Source organism: Silurus meridionalis, chromosome 13, assembly GCF_014805685.1.
Source record: "Silurus meridionalis isolate SWU-2019-XX chromosome 13, ASM1480568v1, whole genome shotgun sequence".
NCBI lineage: Eukaryota > Metazoa > Chordata > Actinopteri > Siluriformes > Siluridae > Silurus > Silurus meridionalis.
In genome coordinates, this window is record NC_060896.1 from 6,882,633 (window position 1) to 6,900,535 (window position 17,903).

A 17,903-nucleotide genomic window follows, 5' to 3' on the forward strand; every position below is an offset into this window, starting at 1 on the left:
GCAAAAGCAAATATTTAACAGCACCCAAGTTAACCCCATCAGAAAATGAGATTAGCATGACATGGGAAAATGTGGGTAACCTCCTGCTTTTGTATCCCAGAGTTACTCAATCGTAAGCAATAGATGGTCTGTTATTTTTGAGAGATCTTTGGGTTTTCCTCCTGGCATCAACACCAGCTTATGCACAGTAGTGCAGCGTTAATGTCCATGCTTTGTGCTGTGTTCTTGAGTTGTGTTTTGACGTTTGTTACAATCTTAAAGCCCTCATGGTGTAGCAGTGACATTTAAGCCGGGCAGTCTGTGCCATGCGTCCTGTACTCTCCTTAATTGAAACAGATGGTGAGTCTGGGGCATGGCCTCGGGGCCCAAATGTACACTCATCACACACACGCACACACACACACACATACATTGCTGCTATTGCAAACCAACAACTTATACAAATTGCACAAAAACAGAGGATCAGAACTCTGCTTACATGCAAAGCAGGCTAAAACCATGTCCTCAGTCAATTAAGACTTTATTTTCAATGCTTTCATATCAGAGCTGTATCACAGCAAAGATTAAAGACTGAGGCCATGATGAAGTGCCAGTAAAACTAAGTATGCGTGTGGGTTTAAGTGGACGAGCAAACAAGTGAGAGAGACAGAGATAAACAAGCAGGAAGAAAAGAACAAAAGGAAATGTAGCTTTAATTTGTTTAAATAATTCTGATGGGAAACAAGTAAAATAAAACCAAGCATGTTCCTAGAAGCTAAAGTGATGCTGTACATAAATATAGAAAGTCATCACACAAAGTATAATACAGCCGTAACCCTCTTGGCCTTGGTGCAAAAAAAAAAAAAAGAAAACCACAATCAATGGATCAAATCTCAATAATATCTTACATCCAATGACACAAACAAATTGCTAATATAACCAGTTTAGTATTCTCAGTACAGTGCATAGTACAATACAGTGTATAATAAAAGTTAAGTAGTAAGACGTAAGAGCAGATTTGTGGGATTACCTTGTCTATGTGCAGAAATCACAAAAGTAATTCCGAATAGCAATCTGTCTGAGCTTAAACTAAATGAAATTCTAAAAGTGGGATCTAAAGGCCGATCCTACCCAAAAAACCCTGGGTTAAAAATTAAATAAAAACAAGCTAGCTCCCATAACCTGTCTGGAGCAGACAGAGACTGAGGAATGAGAGAGACAGAGGAGTGTGTGTGCGTGTGTGTGTGTGTGTGTGTGTGTGTGTGAGAGAGAGAGAGAGAGAGAGAGAGAGAGAGAGAGAGAAAGAGAGTCATTCACCTGTTGAGGAGCCAATCTGATGAAGTAAAGACTGTCCTGCCATCTCGACTGATTTGGGAACAGAAGTGGATGGCTAAAGCATACAGTGAGAGTTATGTTTTCTGCTGCTCCCCAATCAGGCCTTTAAGGCACATTAATCTTCCACTGCCCTCTGTGTGTGACACTGATAGGAGCCGGGGCAAGGGGATCAATTTTCAGCTAGGCCACAAAACAATACCTGCTCATTCAGAGCCTCAGTGTGTGTATATGTGTGTGTGTGTATGGGCCTGGCAGGCCCTGCATTGAAGCAGGCTTAATGCCACCAGGCTCTTATCCAATGACAGCCCGCCTCTCTAACTTTTCATATACAGATGGACATTTGTGAACACACACAGCCTCTATGGTGAACTGCTCTGCCTTGCTGGAAAGATGGAAGAATCAGAGAGCAAGTGAAAACAGGCATCTTTACCTACAAACTGTAAAACCGTAACAATATGCTTGGTTTCTTTGGGCCTGAACTAAGATTATTGAAGGATACCAGCACAAAAACTCAACCAAAAATGCATGAATCTCTCAGTGCACATGACCTGGAACAAAGTGTTAAAACTCTTATAATATAGCACTATCACACTAGCACATAAAAGTGTGTTGGGTTTTTGAAAATGCTGTGCATGTGTGTGTGTGTGTGTGTGTGTGTGTGTGTGTGTGTGTGTGTGTGTGTGTGTGTGTGTGTGTGTGTCATGTCCTAGGTGAATAATAAGCAACTGGTAAAAAGCATGTCAAGGTCCATCTTGTTTAGTAACATTTCATTCCGACTGATGTAACATAAAAGGAATGAAATATTTATGATGTGATTGCGAGAAAGAGAGATGGAGAAAGGAAGGATGTGTCCTACCCAAATGTCACAGACACGGCGCTGTCCTGTGAGACTGCAGACTCTCCACGGGCTGAACGCAGAGCCGAGCTTGTCTTCCTTCACACGCTGACAGGCCTGAGGATACGAGGACAGCCATCTGCTCCACGACCTCAGCTGTAAGCACAAGCACGTCCTCAAACCAAACTGCTCCGCGTCACCTAAGACAGCACACAAACAACGTCTCTAACTATAAGCATATTCATATCCAAAAGGGTACATGAAACTTTGGCTATAAAAAGAATGATGATAAAAGTTCACACAAGGTACCGCAGGGACGACTGCAGCTTCACGACTTAATTAAGACGTTTTAATCGCTCTGGGAATTATTTTATGTTACAGTTTAAAAACAGACTCTACATGTCAGTAAGGCAGTGTCATGCTGTGCATTTCACATCTATAGGCCTTCAGAGGCGTCGCACCCAAATCAATCCACCTCTTGATACCATCATTATGATGCCACGGCAATATAAACTAAATGTGTGTATTTTCTCTGCTCTGAAGCAAATGCATGTATGTAGAGCATAAAAAAAAATGCAACCAAGTCGAAAGCAACATTATTCACTGCTACACAGCACTGACATTGGAGACTCCTTCAATGAATGTTAAATAAACGTCTTCTTGCATGCTAGGCAGCATCTCTCGTACACATCACTGTGAATAAGCTGTTAGCACAGAAGCACAGAAGTGTATTGTGACTGTAAATGCTGCTGTTTTAGAAAATCAATCAACACTTTCAAACCAGTTAGAATGAGAAATCATACAGCTGTGGAAAAAAAACATTTAATTTTTTCATTCAAACACTGGTGGCTTTTGGATTAATTAATGGTTTTATTATTTTTATAATTTTTTTTGTATTATTGAGCTCCAAAACCCATGACTCCACTTAGTCCAGTGCCTTTAAAATGGCTGGCAGTGCATGCAAACTAGAGATGGGTGATACCACTTTCTTTACATTGCAATACCAAGGACATTTTTAGTAACCGTTTCATGAGAGATTTTGTAGTCTCAACAGATTTTGTTGAGCCATCACAATAAATAGTAGCCGGGCCTAATTTTATTACATTTATTTACATAATTTTTATTCATCTCAAAATTTTATTATTCTTAAATTCACATATTAAAATTGTCACTTTTTACATTCCCACCCCTTTTCAGGTTTGTGAAAAACAAACCTAAAAATGATTTTTATGCATTATTTATTTTATTTGAAACTTATTAAACATTTGCTCATCCAATTTATTTTTTGTTAATCCTGTTCTGCATACTGTCCAGTTTACTGGCACAAATAAGCATTCAAAGAAAACAAGCGTTACACCCTCAATCAAAATAGTCTATATGAGGAGATTTGAACAGTTAATACAGAGAAACAATATACTTCATCTCGAAAAGTACCAGTCAAAAGATTGGGCACACCTTCTCCTTCAGTGGTTTATTCTTATTTGTGTTGTTTTCAACATTGTACATCAATACTGAAGAAATCCAAAAATTGTTGTTTAAAATATGAAAAAACGAAAAATGAATTATGTAGTGAACAAAAAAGTGTTAAATGACCAAAAATGTGTTTGAGATTTTAGACTGTCTGAAGAAGCTACATTTCATTTGGCCTTCTATCATCAAATTGACAAGGTCAGGGACTGGACACCTGGAATGGTTTTCAGTTCACATGTGTGCCTTTTCAACAGTTAATTTGTGACAGTTTTTACATCTTTATGTGCCATCAGTTGTCTTGTGCAGATGAAAGGGTGCTACAGAGTCAATAGCCCTATTAGAGCTGCTACAACTACTGTATAAATCCATATTACAGCAAGAAATACTAAGCTAAATAAAGATAGGAATGGACATTAGATAAGTGGAAAAGTGTCCATTGGTTTAATGAGTTTAAATTTGGGATTTTTGCTTCTTACCAGCATGTCTGTTAAACATACAGACATACAGACATACAGGGGGTATGGATGGATCTTAAATGTGTGGTTCACATGTAAAGCATGTAGCAGGATGTGTGATGGTGTGGCTGTGCTTTGCTGTTGCCAATGTTGGTGTTTTAGTCAAAAGTGAGGGAACGCATTATTATTATATTATTATTGCCATCCTATTTGGTTTAATATATTATTATTGCATACCACCATTTATATACCTAGTTTTTTAAGAGCTATTTATTCAAGAATAAGAGTGATAGAATGCTGCATTAGAGTATCGCTATTGAAAAGAAAACTTTGGAAACTTCTTAAGATTGTTGGATTTTACCACTAAGGAGTTGGTGGTCCAAACTTTTGATTGGTATTGTGTAAATATCCACTGAATCTATCTGTCTATCTTATATATATATATATATATATATATATATATATATATATATATATATATATATATATATATATATATATAGATAGATAGATAGATAGATAGATAGATAGATAGATAGATAGATAGATAGATAGATAGATAGATAGATAGATAGATAGATAGATAGACACACACAGACACACACACTTTTATTCAGTCCAGCAGTATTTTGGGACCAGAAGTTACGATCTACATTTCTTTAAAAGTACTAAGATTCTCAGGTATATTTCTGGAATACTCCTCTGAACTTTTATCTGAATGTTCCAGGAATGTATCTGACAATCTTAGTATTTTCAGGAATATTTTCTCAACATTCCTCTGAACTTTCAACTGAATGTAACATGCATTACTTTTTAATTTTGAAGTGTCCTTTTTTTTTTTTTGACCAAAATAAAATAAACATATGCTTCTTTTTCCATTTTTCCATCTTGACTTCGGTTTGTTAAACCTCAATTTTAAATTTTAATTCAAAACAAACGAAAACCCCAAAACTCTGACCAACGAATTTGGTGTATAACCTCTCTTACTGTTTCCCCTCTCAGGCACACTAATTGCTAATTTAATGAACAGAATAGGAAAAACAAGTTAGTGCGCCCCCTGTTGGCTGTGAGGTGCTACACCACCAATAGTAGATCACTCATAATAGATCCAGCTAAAAGCTTATTATGTGCGCTAGGTATTTAATGGGTGTAGTGCCACTTGTGTCTAATTACACTTATAAATATGTATGCAAAGTAATTGAAAAAAAATGCTAGATACAAGGGAAGCCATTATTTGCAGGTTTCAGATAAATTGCTTTAATAAAAACATTAATAAATCCTCTACAGCACTTAAAGCAGTTTAGTCTATTCTAATCCTCTGTAACTAAAGCTACCTTTGAAATACAATACTGTACACATCACATGGAAAGACATGCAGTAAAGCAAAGATGGCTTTAATATATATATATATATATATATATATATATATATATATATATATATATATATATATATATATATATATATATATATATATATATATATAGTACAGACCAAAAGTTTGGACACACCTTCTCATTCAAAGAGTTTTCTTTATTTTCATGACTATGAAAATTGTAGAGTCACACTGAAGGCATCAAAACTATGAATTAACACATGTGGAATTATATATGAATTATATACATGACAAAAAAGTGTGAAACAACTGAAAAATGTCATATTCTAGGTTTTTCAAAGTAGCCACCTTTTGCTTTGCTTACTGCTTTGCACACTCCTGGCATTCTCTTGATGACCTTCAAGAGGTAGTCACCTGAAATGGTCTTCCAACAGTCTTAAAGGAGTTCCCCGAGAGATGCTTGGCACTTGTTGGCCCTTTTGCCTTCACTCTGCAGTCCAGCTCACCCCTAAACCATCTCGATTGGGTTCAGGTCCGGTGACTGTGGAGGCCAGGTCATCTGGTGCAGCACCCCATCACTCTCCTTCTTGGTCAAATAGCCGAGATGAGCAGTAATGATAATTACTTCGTTACTTTATCATCCATTTTTATAGTATCAGTATTTTACTTCACTATTTATTTTTCAGACAAATTTTTACTTTCACTCATTAAATTTTTTACACAAATATCTGTACTTTCTATTTCTTACATTTTTAAAACAGGTTTGTTAATTAAATTTTAATCTATTTGGTGAAATGATCAATATTTTTTCTTCTCATTGCACATTGTTTTTAGCCCATCAATCTATTTCTTGTCATTGCTTGACTTTTTCAACCTACCACTGGTGTATCATTTCCTGGATCTCACGTAAAACAGATGTAGGCTAGTATACAAAGCTAACAACAACCAAAGCAGAATGCAACAAGAAGCATAAGCCACTAACGTGGATAAGACAGAGGCAGTCAGCGATGTAAACATTCCTGATCACCTGATCATCATCTTTTTTTTTTGCTTGTATTTTAATAAGTGTATATGTAAGTAAATAAAAATCCTGAATTTCTAAAATAATGGACAATTTAGAAACCACACATTGAATGAATCTAATCTCTTACATACACTGATCAGGCATAACATTATGGCATTATAACATTATGAGCAGTAATTGAATATCAATGATTTTCTCTTTATCATGGTTTTTACTAACTGCCTAATTGTGATGTCTAGACGACTGGGTCAGAGCATCTCCAAAACTGCAGCTCTTGTGAATGTATCTATTAAAAGTGGTCCAAGAAAGGAACAGTGGTGAACCGGCGACAGGGTCACAGGTGGCCGAGGCTCATTGATGTACGTGGGAAGCGAAGGCTGGTCGATCTACTGTAGCTCAAACTGCTGAAGAAGTTAATGCTGTTAATGCTCAAAGGGTCAGAACTGTTTTGGCAGCAAAAGGAAGACCAGTACAATATTAGGCAGGTGGACACAATGTTACACCTATATATGTCTTTGTCTTTGCTTATTCAAATTATATTTAAATTATAAAACAGAGAGCTGAAGAAATAAATGAACACAGCTCATTTCAGGGAAAGCCAGAAAGCCAAAGTGGTGTGTCTTGTCCATTCCTGTTGTGTAGCTATGATTAAGCACTTTCACTGTGGCACTTTCGAGATGAACAGCTTAAAGGTGTGAATCACAGATCGAGCGGAACTGCAGGTGTTTGCCGATGATGGAGGGAAAACCTCAATCTCTCTTCCCAAGTCCCAGCATGTTTGTGTGTATATGTGTTTGTGTGTATATGTGTGTATGTGTGTGTGAGTGTGTGTTCCTGTCGCCTGCCTGGCAGCATGAATAAAACACCATACCGAGGCAGATCAAACTGCAATCAAGAGTGTTTTACAGTAGAATTATACCCACCGCTGTGGATTCCCTTATCATCACAGTTACACACACACACACACAGAGTGGTATTCTCAAGGGCATGCAATCTCTTACCAATAAACTCCCTAATCCTCAAGTGTACCACAACATGCAGACAAACAGAAACACCCAGGCCTTTGCTCTCTCCGTTATAATTAAGCTTTTATGACAGAGAAGGTAAACACAATTTCCCAATTCATCTGGGATTAAGTGGCAATATCTTGTTTGGGTAGGAGAGACATTGTAGCACATACTCAAGCAACCACAAGCTCAGATCCATTCCTCTCTTGTCAGTGTGTATCTTTCACTTGTATTCTCAGGGGAACACAGACATGGTAGTGTTCTGCACGGAGGAAAATTCACAATCTTTCTGCATGTGTGTGTGTGTGTGTGTGTGTGTGTGTGTGTGTGCCCATGACCTGTGGAATTCAGAAACGAGATCCCGTGACCTCTCAATGGCAGGCCTGTCGCTATGCTAATGTTTACAGAAGTGCTCTCATTTCCTTAAAGTGCTAAGGGCATTCAGCCTCTCAGGCTGAAGAGAGAGAAATAGAGAAGGAGAGAGATGAGAGAGGGAAGACGAACAGGAGAGGGATGAGAGAAGTGGACTAAATGAGGAATGACAAGGTGAGGACTGTGAGATGAAAGACAGGGTGATTGCCTTTATTGAGCGAGACAGGGAGAAATGGAAGCAGCCTTTCTACTAGTTCAGGGTTAAAGATTCCCACAACCTTACATCTTTAGATAGATAGATAGATAGATAGATAGATAGATAGATAGATAGATAGATAGATAGATAGATAGATAGATAGATAGATAGATAGATAGATAGATGATAGATAGATAGATAGATAGATAGATAGATAGATAGATAGATAGATAGATAGATAGATAGATAGATAGATAGATAGATAGATAGATAGAAATAACTAAACATTTACTGTAAATTAACTAATAAAAATCAGGCATTGCTTTTGAATTCTCATTCAACAGAAGCAATTAAAAAAACAATGACACTGGATTGAACATAAAAGATGGTACCCTTAACTTATATTAGTATATTATTATTATTATTATTATTATTATTATTATTATTATTATTATTATTATTATTATTATAACATATATTATGTTGCACAGCCTTTTGAGGCAATCACAGCAATCAAGCAATTTCTGTAACTCTCAATGCGACCTCTGCACTTGTCGACAGGTATTTTGCCCACTCTTCATGAGCAAACGCTCCAGCTGTCTCAGGTATGAATGGTTCCTTCCCCAGACTGCATGTCTTTTTTTCACAGATGTTCAATAGGATTTAGATCAGGGCTCATAGAAGGCCACATGTAACTCAATGTTTAGTTCTAATCCATTATTGGGTGTTTTTAGCTGTGTGTTTTGGATCATTATCCTGTTGGAGGACTTATGACCTGCGACTGAGACCAAGCTTTCTGACACTAGGTGCCTTGATAGTCTTCAGATTACATTGTACCCTGCACAAATTAAAGACACCCTGTGCCAGATGCAGCAACGTAGCCCCAGAACATAACAGAGCCTCATCCATGTTTCACAGTAAGTGCAATCTTCTTTACTTTGTATGCTTCATTTCTACATCTGTGAACATAAAGCTGATGTAACTTGCCAAAAAGCTTCAGTTTTGTCTCATCTGTCCGAAAGACATTCTTCCAGAAGCTTTGTGGCTTGGCAATGTGCATTTTGGCACATTCGGGTCTCTCTTTTTTATGATTTGTTTTTAACAGTGGACTCCTCTATCAAGTCCACTTTGGCTCAAACAGTGACTGATGGTGCAATCTGACACTGATGTATCTTGAGATTGGATTTTACCTTTAATCTCTTTGGAAGTTGATCTGTTTACTATTTGTATTATCCGTCTCTGTAATTTGTTATACATTTTTCTCTTGCAGCCACGTCTAGGGAGGGTGGCTACAGTCCTGTGGCCCTTAAACTTCTAAATAACATGTGCAACTGTAGTCACAGGAACATCAAGCTGCTTGGAGATGATCTTATAACCTTTACCTTTAAGATGCTTGTCTATAATTTTCAGATTAACATGGCAGAGGTAGAGCTGCACCTTCGTTAAGCGAGAACAGAAAAATTATGTCTAAATATTGCACTATAAAGTCCTGTTTGTGAAAGGGCAATGTGTTAGGAGTCATCTCTCTGTCTGAACCAAAAAAACTAACGCGAACAATCTGTACCTTTTTGCTTTGAATTGCATTGTGTTGAATCAAATCGAAATCAGATGGCACTGCATCGTAATAGAGGGGAATCTTATCGCATAGGTAGCTGCTCCATATGTACGTTTTAATGTATGGTATCATTGGCTATGCATTGAGATGCCAATTGCATCTGTCTCAGTAATGGAGAAGCGCATGCCTAGTCTGTATTCCCACACAGAAATCTGATATATGGCCATATATTAATATATATATAAAATAATAGTTAATATATGTGAACATATATGTAAATATTTGAATTTCTATTGGTTGCTTGAGACATTCATAAAGTATATGTACAAAAAGGTGGAAAACGTTTTTTTTTTTTTAGCTAATGTTTCTATACATATGCAGGATGTATATTGTGTAACATTATTCATGATACAATAAATAAAAGATAATATATGAGATACCTGATGTTGAGTTATGGAATTAGTTAATTTAGATTCAAATACAAATTTTATTTTTCACACACATTCTTACAGAGTACGGCTTTAATTTAAACCTTATATCAAAATGTTTGTAAGGAGTTTCAATAAAGCTGTTACTTCAGGTTTTCTGGCAAAAGAGAGTCTTTATGATGGATAACCTGAAGCTCTGCATTTTTTTGCATTTTGAATTTTAAAGGAGAGAGTAAAAGAGGTTGGTGACTGTACCATTAAAAGCAACTAAAAATGATTAAAATTAATAAAATTTGCTATGGTATGTGATGAATAAAAGGCAACTCGTTCTTTTATATATTTTCTTTAAAAAATAGAAGTGAATGCACTGATTTAGGAGTCCTTTATATTTCTCAGTGAACAAAATGACACATGCACGGCAGAGCTGCGGCGTATAGAATATGCAGAAAAAAGCCGTGGTGTTCTTTTAATTAGTCTCACAATGCAGCTCACAGTTTCCTCTCTCTGTCGCTCTGTCACAATCTCCCCCATTATTGCACAGTTGCTCACACACAAAAACAAAGACACAAAACAAACTCGAAAATTAGTTTCTAGTTATTTGATAGATTAGTGAAAAGGCGACGATTTCTTTCTGAAGGTCTCGCTTTGCTCTGTTTTCCAACAGGAATTGAATTGGATCATGAATATGCTTCACATCTGTTAGAGGAAATCTTGCTGAAGTTGGCAGTAGCCTCGGGGGGAAATTCATCGCTCTCTGCTTATTGCATGTACCTGGAATCTATTAGTATTTTAATGTGTAATCAGGATTACATGTTTTGTGCACCATGACTCACCAATTTTAGACTAAAACATAGAACATAGTGTTACATGAATATAGAACATGGTGTAACATGAATATAACTAGCTCTGATTGGACTTGTTGAGTGTTGCACAGGAAAATCAGTCACCTGGTCATGTGGAGATAAAGAGTGTGAACCCCAAAAACACAGTGCAGTGTAGTACAGTGAAACAGTACCTTGTCCTTCTGTTTTCTCTATTTATTTCTAATATGTCTGCTGAATATTGCATATAGTACACGACTTATGTATAAAATCTATTATTATACTGTATATTTCTACAGGTACATTGCATCTTACATCTAATTGCAGGTTGCAGTTATTTTTAAATCTAAACCCTTTAGAAGTTCTTGAAAACACAGATGTTAATATACTAACAGTTTGAATGTAGTGAAAGAACCAGAAATGCAGTAGCATTTTGTGTAATGTCTAATTGCACTCAATCTTATACGCTCTTGCTTGTCAATCATAGAAAATCATGCTCATCGCTAAACTCGTGTATGCAGAAGAGTTTGGAAAGCACTTTACACTGAGTGTGTTTAGAGAGAGGTGCCACCTCTGTGACAGTGTGAGCAATGATTTGAGAAGAAGTGGTTGTCTGGCGGAAAAGTGGTAGTTTAGTGGGTAAGGCTCAGGTTTTACGATTAAAAGGTCAGGGTTCAAGCCACATTATTCTCAAGCTGCCGCCTTTGGGGTCTTTGAGCAAGGCCCTTAACTCTCTGTGCTTCAGGGGTGCTGTATTATGGCTGACTCTGTGCTCTGACCCCGACTTCCTAACATTGCTCAGATAAAAAGTTTGCTCAAGTAAAAGATCAGATTTATATTTAGGTGTTGGTCTTCGTTCTCCCCAGTGTTTATCCTGTTATAACACACATAGTTGCTCATTTATGAAATTACATCACTACCAAACCAGTCATGAGATCAGTAAGTACAGTATAAAACACTCTCAGGTAAATATTGTTTACTGATCTGTTATCTGATACTACTTTGTATCTATTATAATATTAAATTGGTGAGCATGTTTTTTTGAAGTTAGTAATGTCATGCTTTGTAAAAGTTGATGAAAGGAGACTGTATGTGACACTACTGACCTGTGAGTGTAAAGTTGTATCATTATGTCAGAAGTGTCATCAACAGGTTTAGCGGAGAGCAGCTAAAGAGAGCATGCAGATCTTTTACTCTAACTCCCAGCTGCTACTGATGAATAATGTAGAGGACGTAGGAAGACAAAAGCACATCCTTGAAAAAGCAAAGCCCTTCTTTTCTCCTCTGTCCCTGTGACTCATACCAATGAGACATGCCGCTGATAAGCAATCAAATAGGCTTTAAGACGGAGGGAATGAAAGTGAAAAAGCAGCGGCAAAAAACAGGTTATTTGGTGTGACATTTTAAACCACAAGGGCTGACGTCCGTATTATTCTCACCTCACAGTATGAGAAATCAACATTAATATCATAGCCATTTCCATAAAGATGGAACTGCAACAAAGTAAATAGATTCTGTTATTACACTACTTGAAGGGCAAAGGGCTAAGGATAATTGATGCTGGCAGTCATTTCCTGTTTAGTGAGAAAGAAAGAAAGAAAGAAAGAAAGAAAGAAAGAAAGAAAGGAAGAAAGGAAGAAAGGAAGGAAGGAAGGAAGGAAGTAGGTTAGAGTACACCATTTATTTAGCAACTTGAGACTTGAAACTTTGTTTTTACTGAATACATTCAAAAGCAGGAGAGGGTCATATAAACAGGAGAGGGTCCCTTGGCTGTGCAAAAAACATCCTGCATCATCCCAGTTCTGAAGAAACCATGCCCTGGAGAGTTGAATGACTTTTGGTTAAAGATGCGCGAGGTTAAAGATGCGAAAGGGTCTCCCAGTTCCAATGCGCACGCCTTCAGTAGTTGTGAAGATACTCCATATGGGCTAGCTGCTTTGCTGAGACGAAGCCTCCTCAGGTCTCCTCACACCCGGGCTGCTGGGATTGTGGGTGGAGGGACCCACCTGTGCTACATTTGATTCCAAGAGGGAGAGCAAGAGCAGAAGTGAGGGTGGGGCTGCAGTGTACTGAGGTGTGAATGAGTTGAGGTGGTCAAACCTGTTGTTCAGCAGGTTTGCTCTTCCCACATCTACTTCAACAGTGTCACCCTGCTTCGAGCCGCCTCCAATGATTATCTTCATCCTGTCCCATCCTTTCATCCCTTCATCCCACATGTGTGTGTGTGTGTGTGTGTGTGTGTGTGTGTGTGTGTGTGTGTGTGTGTGTGTGTGTGTGTGTAAGAAGATGTATTTTTCAGTTAATTATACATGAACTCTTTGGCACATTGTAATGCTTTAGGATAATTACAATATTGTACTGTAGCATAACTTGCATATTTAGCATTACATTCACTATTTTATAGTGTATGGGGTAACACACTGTCACTGCCTGTATCTATTTTTTTTTAGTGCACCATATGGCTGTATATGTATTTAGATTTACAGCTGAAGTGAGTGTGGGCTAAATTTGATGGGATGATGGGATTTTTATTCCTAGTTCATAACTAGTGATGTGTGCTTGAATGTTTTTTTCAATAATTGCACATGCATTTTTATGATGTTTGTATCTTCCTGTAATTGTTTTACCTAATTTACTTGCTTCAATTTAAATAAAAATGTTAATAGATTAGAATGTAAAATTTAACCAACACCTGCCTGACCAGGCATTTACTCAGGATGAATGACACAATGTGGACAGCTCTCCTAATGATTGATGTGTCAAACATCGTCATTACTAACAGTCGCATGTAAAACATGTAAAGCTATGGAACCATTGGCAGTAGAATGTGTGTAATAAATAGCTTACTGACTGTAAATGTAAATGACCAACTTTAAGTGCTATTACTATGAAATGGAAGGAACTAGAAGCATTAGCAATGAAACAGTAGACCATGCAAGCCACTATAACATGACTATTGCACTCTGCACATAGCAAGGTCCATTAAAACATGGTAACTCAAGTGGATCTGAGTTTAACCACAGTAAACCCCTTCCAAATCTTGTAGAAAGCCTTCGCAAAAGAGTCAAAGCTGTTAAGCCGCAAAAGGGTGCAGGTCCACCTTTTTAACCTTAGTTCGAAATGGAATTTCCAACAAACATGTAGGTCATACTGTAGCTCGTCCATATTGCAGTGCATTGCCAAAGCTACATAAATATTCAAGGCATGTTTACGCTTATTATGTATGTGTTTTTTTCTTTTGGTTGGTTGATAGGTCACAATCCCAGGGGAAGTGAAGGATAGCGTATAGGCGTGCTGGATTAGGTCATGGACACTGCTTTTCTGTGAATAGATTGTGTTAAGTTGCAAGGTCTGTTGTTGGCTGAAATTGCACCCGTTACCCAAATGACTGCTTAAACATTAACAAGAGTGCACTGCTGGGCCGGGTTGCATAAGCCTGCACGATGAGTGCCAGAACCAGCCAATTACAGCAGGAGATTAGTCTAATGGATCCGAGCCACAATATGAGGGTATGTACTGCTCATCGCACCGTAGGGGGAAAAACCATCCTTCCTTGTGCATAATTCCTAGTGCATTAAGATACATGAGCCTGTCAGCAGTAAATCATAGTGGGTGAAATTAATGCGTTCTGTAACCATTTTAAATTGTGACTCGGTGGAATTTAGTTTGCTGACATCTCTTCATTTTGCTTATTATATCCCTTTACATCAGCAATGTAACAGTGTGAAGTAATAAGTAAATTGCCATTAGGGATACATATAAGAAGAATATGAAACAAATACTATAACTAAGCTGTGCTCATTCGTTAAAATCAAGATCTCAAATGTGAGTGAATGGGTTATGATAAAAGGTATTACTTGCTAAAAGTAGCGTTGTTCCTGACTCATTATACTACAATCCTGTTGAATTCTTCATTCTGATTGGTCAGAAGGTGTTGATGAACTCTCTATGACAGCAGTTCTGATTCCAATGCCAGATGCAAGAGAAATCACAGGTTTGCCATAATACACCTGCTATAATACCTTATTTTTTAATAGTAGCAACTCATTCTCTTGTACTTAAATGGTAGACTTTTAATTTAAGACTTGTAATAGATATTTAATTAATGTTCTGTTACTGAAAGAAATGTATGTCAATAATGATCTTTGTAAAGCTTTTTATGGAGGTTGTTATATAAAATATAAGCAAGAACAATGATTTGTAACATTCAATACATTTACCTCTACAAGAAAGTCTTCCAGAAAGTATGCTTTACATTTCTCTGTAATATGGTAAAATAGCAGAAGGTAGTGGGACAATGTGTATACCTGCTATAATGTTAGTTCTAACAGAAACTGACTTCTATCAAGGATATTCTACAATGTCAAGTGTACCTCTTAGTTTGCCATCATTTCCTGTCGGAGCAAAACACAACACTGGCACTCCACATTTCAGGATGACAAATGGACAGTCTATAAGGCTAAATCTGCAAGCAGGATGGAATACCAGAATCTTCAAAATCCCTGGCCTTCAAATTCACATTTGGAACAGCTGAATTTGCACACAGTTATATATTGTTTGCATGTAAATCAGCAGTTAGTAATCATAACCTAATTTCATTAAAAGCTTATAAAAAGCTGTTAGTGGTCTCTGAGGAGATGAGATGGAATTATAGAAAGCAAGCAACAGCAGCTTGTGATAATAGATTTTGATGGTGAAAGATGAAATTAATAAAAAATAAATAAAATAGCTTCACATGAATAAAAGGTTTGGAGGATTTGACACCTGACCTATGCTATACTGTAGGCTACTGTTTAGCAAATCTTTAGTCAAGTCAAGTTTATGTCTATAGCTCTTTTACAACAGACATTGTCTTAAAGCAGCTTTACAGAATATAACAGTTAAGGTGAACGATGTGTGTTTATCCCTGATGAGCAGCCATGATGACTGTGGCAAGAAAAAACTCCCTTAGATGTTACGAGGAAGAAACCTCGAAAGGAACCAGACTCAAAAGGGGAACCCATCCTCATTTGGGTAACACGAGTACTTGAATGTGTGATTATAAGTAATGTTGTAGCTGCTGTTCATATTTTTAACAAGCACAAGTTAATAATGTGCATGTGATCAGATGTTCTGGAGCACAAGGTTATGATATATGATGTGTTATGTGTATGCTTTGCTAAAAAGATATTTCTTTAATCTGCACTTAAACTGGGAGAGTGTGTCTGAGCCCTGAACACTGTCATGAAGAGTATTCCAAAGTTTAGGCTAAATGTGAGAATGTTCTACCACCTACAGTGGACTTTGCTATTCTAGGAACTTCCAGAAGTCCAGAGTTTTGAAATCTCAAGGAGCTTGACGGATTGTAGCGTGTTAGAAGACTGGATAGATACATAGGAGCTAAACCATGTAGGGCTTTGTAGGTAAGTAGCAGTACAGGTAGTCGTCGACTTACGACCACGATTGGGACTGACAGACCGGTCACGATTTGGTCATAAGTAGAGTAGGCTATATGTACAGTACTGTGAAATGATGCCGGAAGCTGGTACGCACTGTCGTACACCGCAGCTAGCGATTGTGGTCGTAAAGTCGGTAGGTCGTAAGTCGATGACTACCTGTAGTTTGTAGTCGATTCAAAATTTAACAGGTAGCCAATGTAGGGATGAGAAGATTGGGGTTATATGGTCATATTTTCTCGACCTTGTGAGAATTCTGGCTGCTGCATTCTGGGTTACAAACAGCTCTGCCATTTTTCCTCTAATTTCTCTCATTAACAATCTGTTTTTACATGCAGGAGTAAATTTTTTTGTGTTTCCTTACACTGTAATGTATAATGTCTATATACTGTTGTGCATGCCAATCCAAGCACAGCAGTTTCTAAAATACTTAGCTGATTCATCTGGCACCAACATCCATGCCATGGATAAGTCAAGCCAAGCCAAGTCAATATTAAATGCTCTTGACCTATATCCAGGGGCGTATAAAGTACCTACAAATCATACTTGGGTAAAAGTATACATAGAAACCTTACTGCAAACGTACTTAATTACAAGTCAAAAGTCACCAATTCCAGTATGACTTGAGTAAAAGACTTTAAATATCAGATTTGAACAGTACTTGAGTTTTTACCTCCTATAGAACAGAGGCTTAAAGATGCTCTAGCCCTTAACACCAAAACAAGTGTTTGTGAAAAGACAAAAACAGTTGGTTTGTGAGGTTATATTTAGTAAAATACAAATCAAATTGTACACCACAACACTGCATTAACCACCAAAACAACAGCCTCCTCAACATGCCAGAATGAAAGATAAAGTATTAAAGCAATCCTTTATACCGGTATCTTCAATTAACAAATTAAATTCCAGTATCATGTCATAAAGTATGACATTTGGCAAAGGTTAAAAACCCTATAGATGTAGATAAAGTTGTCGTGCAAATTGTAATTGGTAACGTCACTGTTAAATATAATGGAGTAAAAAGTATATATTTTGAGTCATAAATGTAGTCGAGTAGAGAGTAAAAATGTATATTGTTGATACTTAGTAAAACTAGAAAGTAGCCAAAAAGTTAGTTAAGTACAGTAATGAAGTACTTTCATTTGAATATTTTACACCACTGCCTACAATGACATGTTTTTATGCATTCTGCTTCTGAAAAATGATTGGTTGCTTGGATAATTGCTGAATAAGCAGGTGAACAGGTGTTTCCAATAAGCCGTTGGTTGGTGTATTTGGTGAGGATCTGCAACAGCAGTCCCTGTACAAGCTGTTTAAATGTATTCTATCACACATTCTTGTTTTATATCTAAGTTTTTTAAAACATAAAGCAACTTCTATGCACATCACAGCTGGAAAATCTGAAAATGAGTTACTCCTATGAAGTATTCCTATGAATGTAATTCAAGACACTGATGAAATACTTACCACACAGGACTGACTCTGTTGTTAAATAAACAATTTCTGATTTGTTTAGTTATTAGGAAAGAGAATGCATTGCTCATTTGAGATTGGCTCTTCACAGTGTTTCTTCCTTGAGCCATCATGAGAGCTGCTTCTTTTGAGTTTGTTGTCTAGACAATATTGGTGCAAAAAGTGCTTTACAAATAAAATGA

The 17,903-nt window shown here is 37.1% G+C and overlaps 1 protein-coding gene across 2 annotated transcripts in view; it reads right to left on the bottom strand.

Moving 5' to 3' along the window:
* Nucleotides 1-1,202, bottom strand: part of shank3a (SH3 and multiple ankyrin repeat domains 3a) — a 288,699-nt gene extending 287,497 nt beyond the window's left edge. For both annotated transcript variants that reach the window (XM_046863928.1, XM_046863925.1), the window contains exon 1: nt 1,010-1,202. The gene's annotated coding sequence lies outside the window, so the exon portion shown is untranslated. The remainder of the gene's footprint in view (nt 1-1,009) is intronic.
* Nucleotides 1,203-17,903: the final 16,701 nt, after the last annotated feature.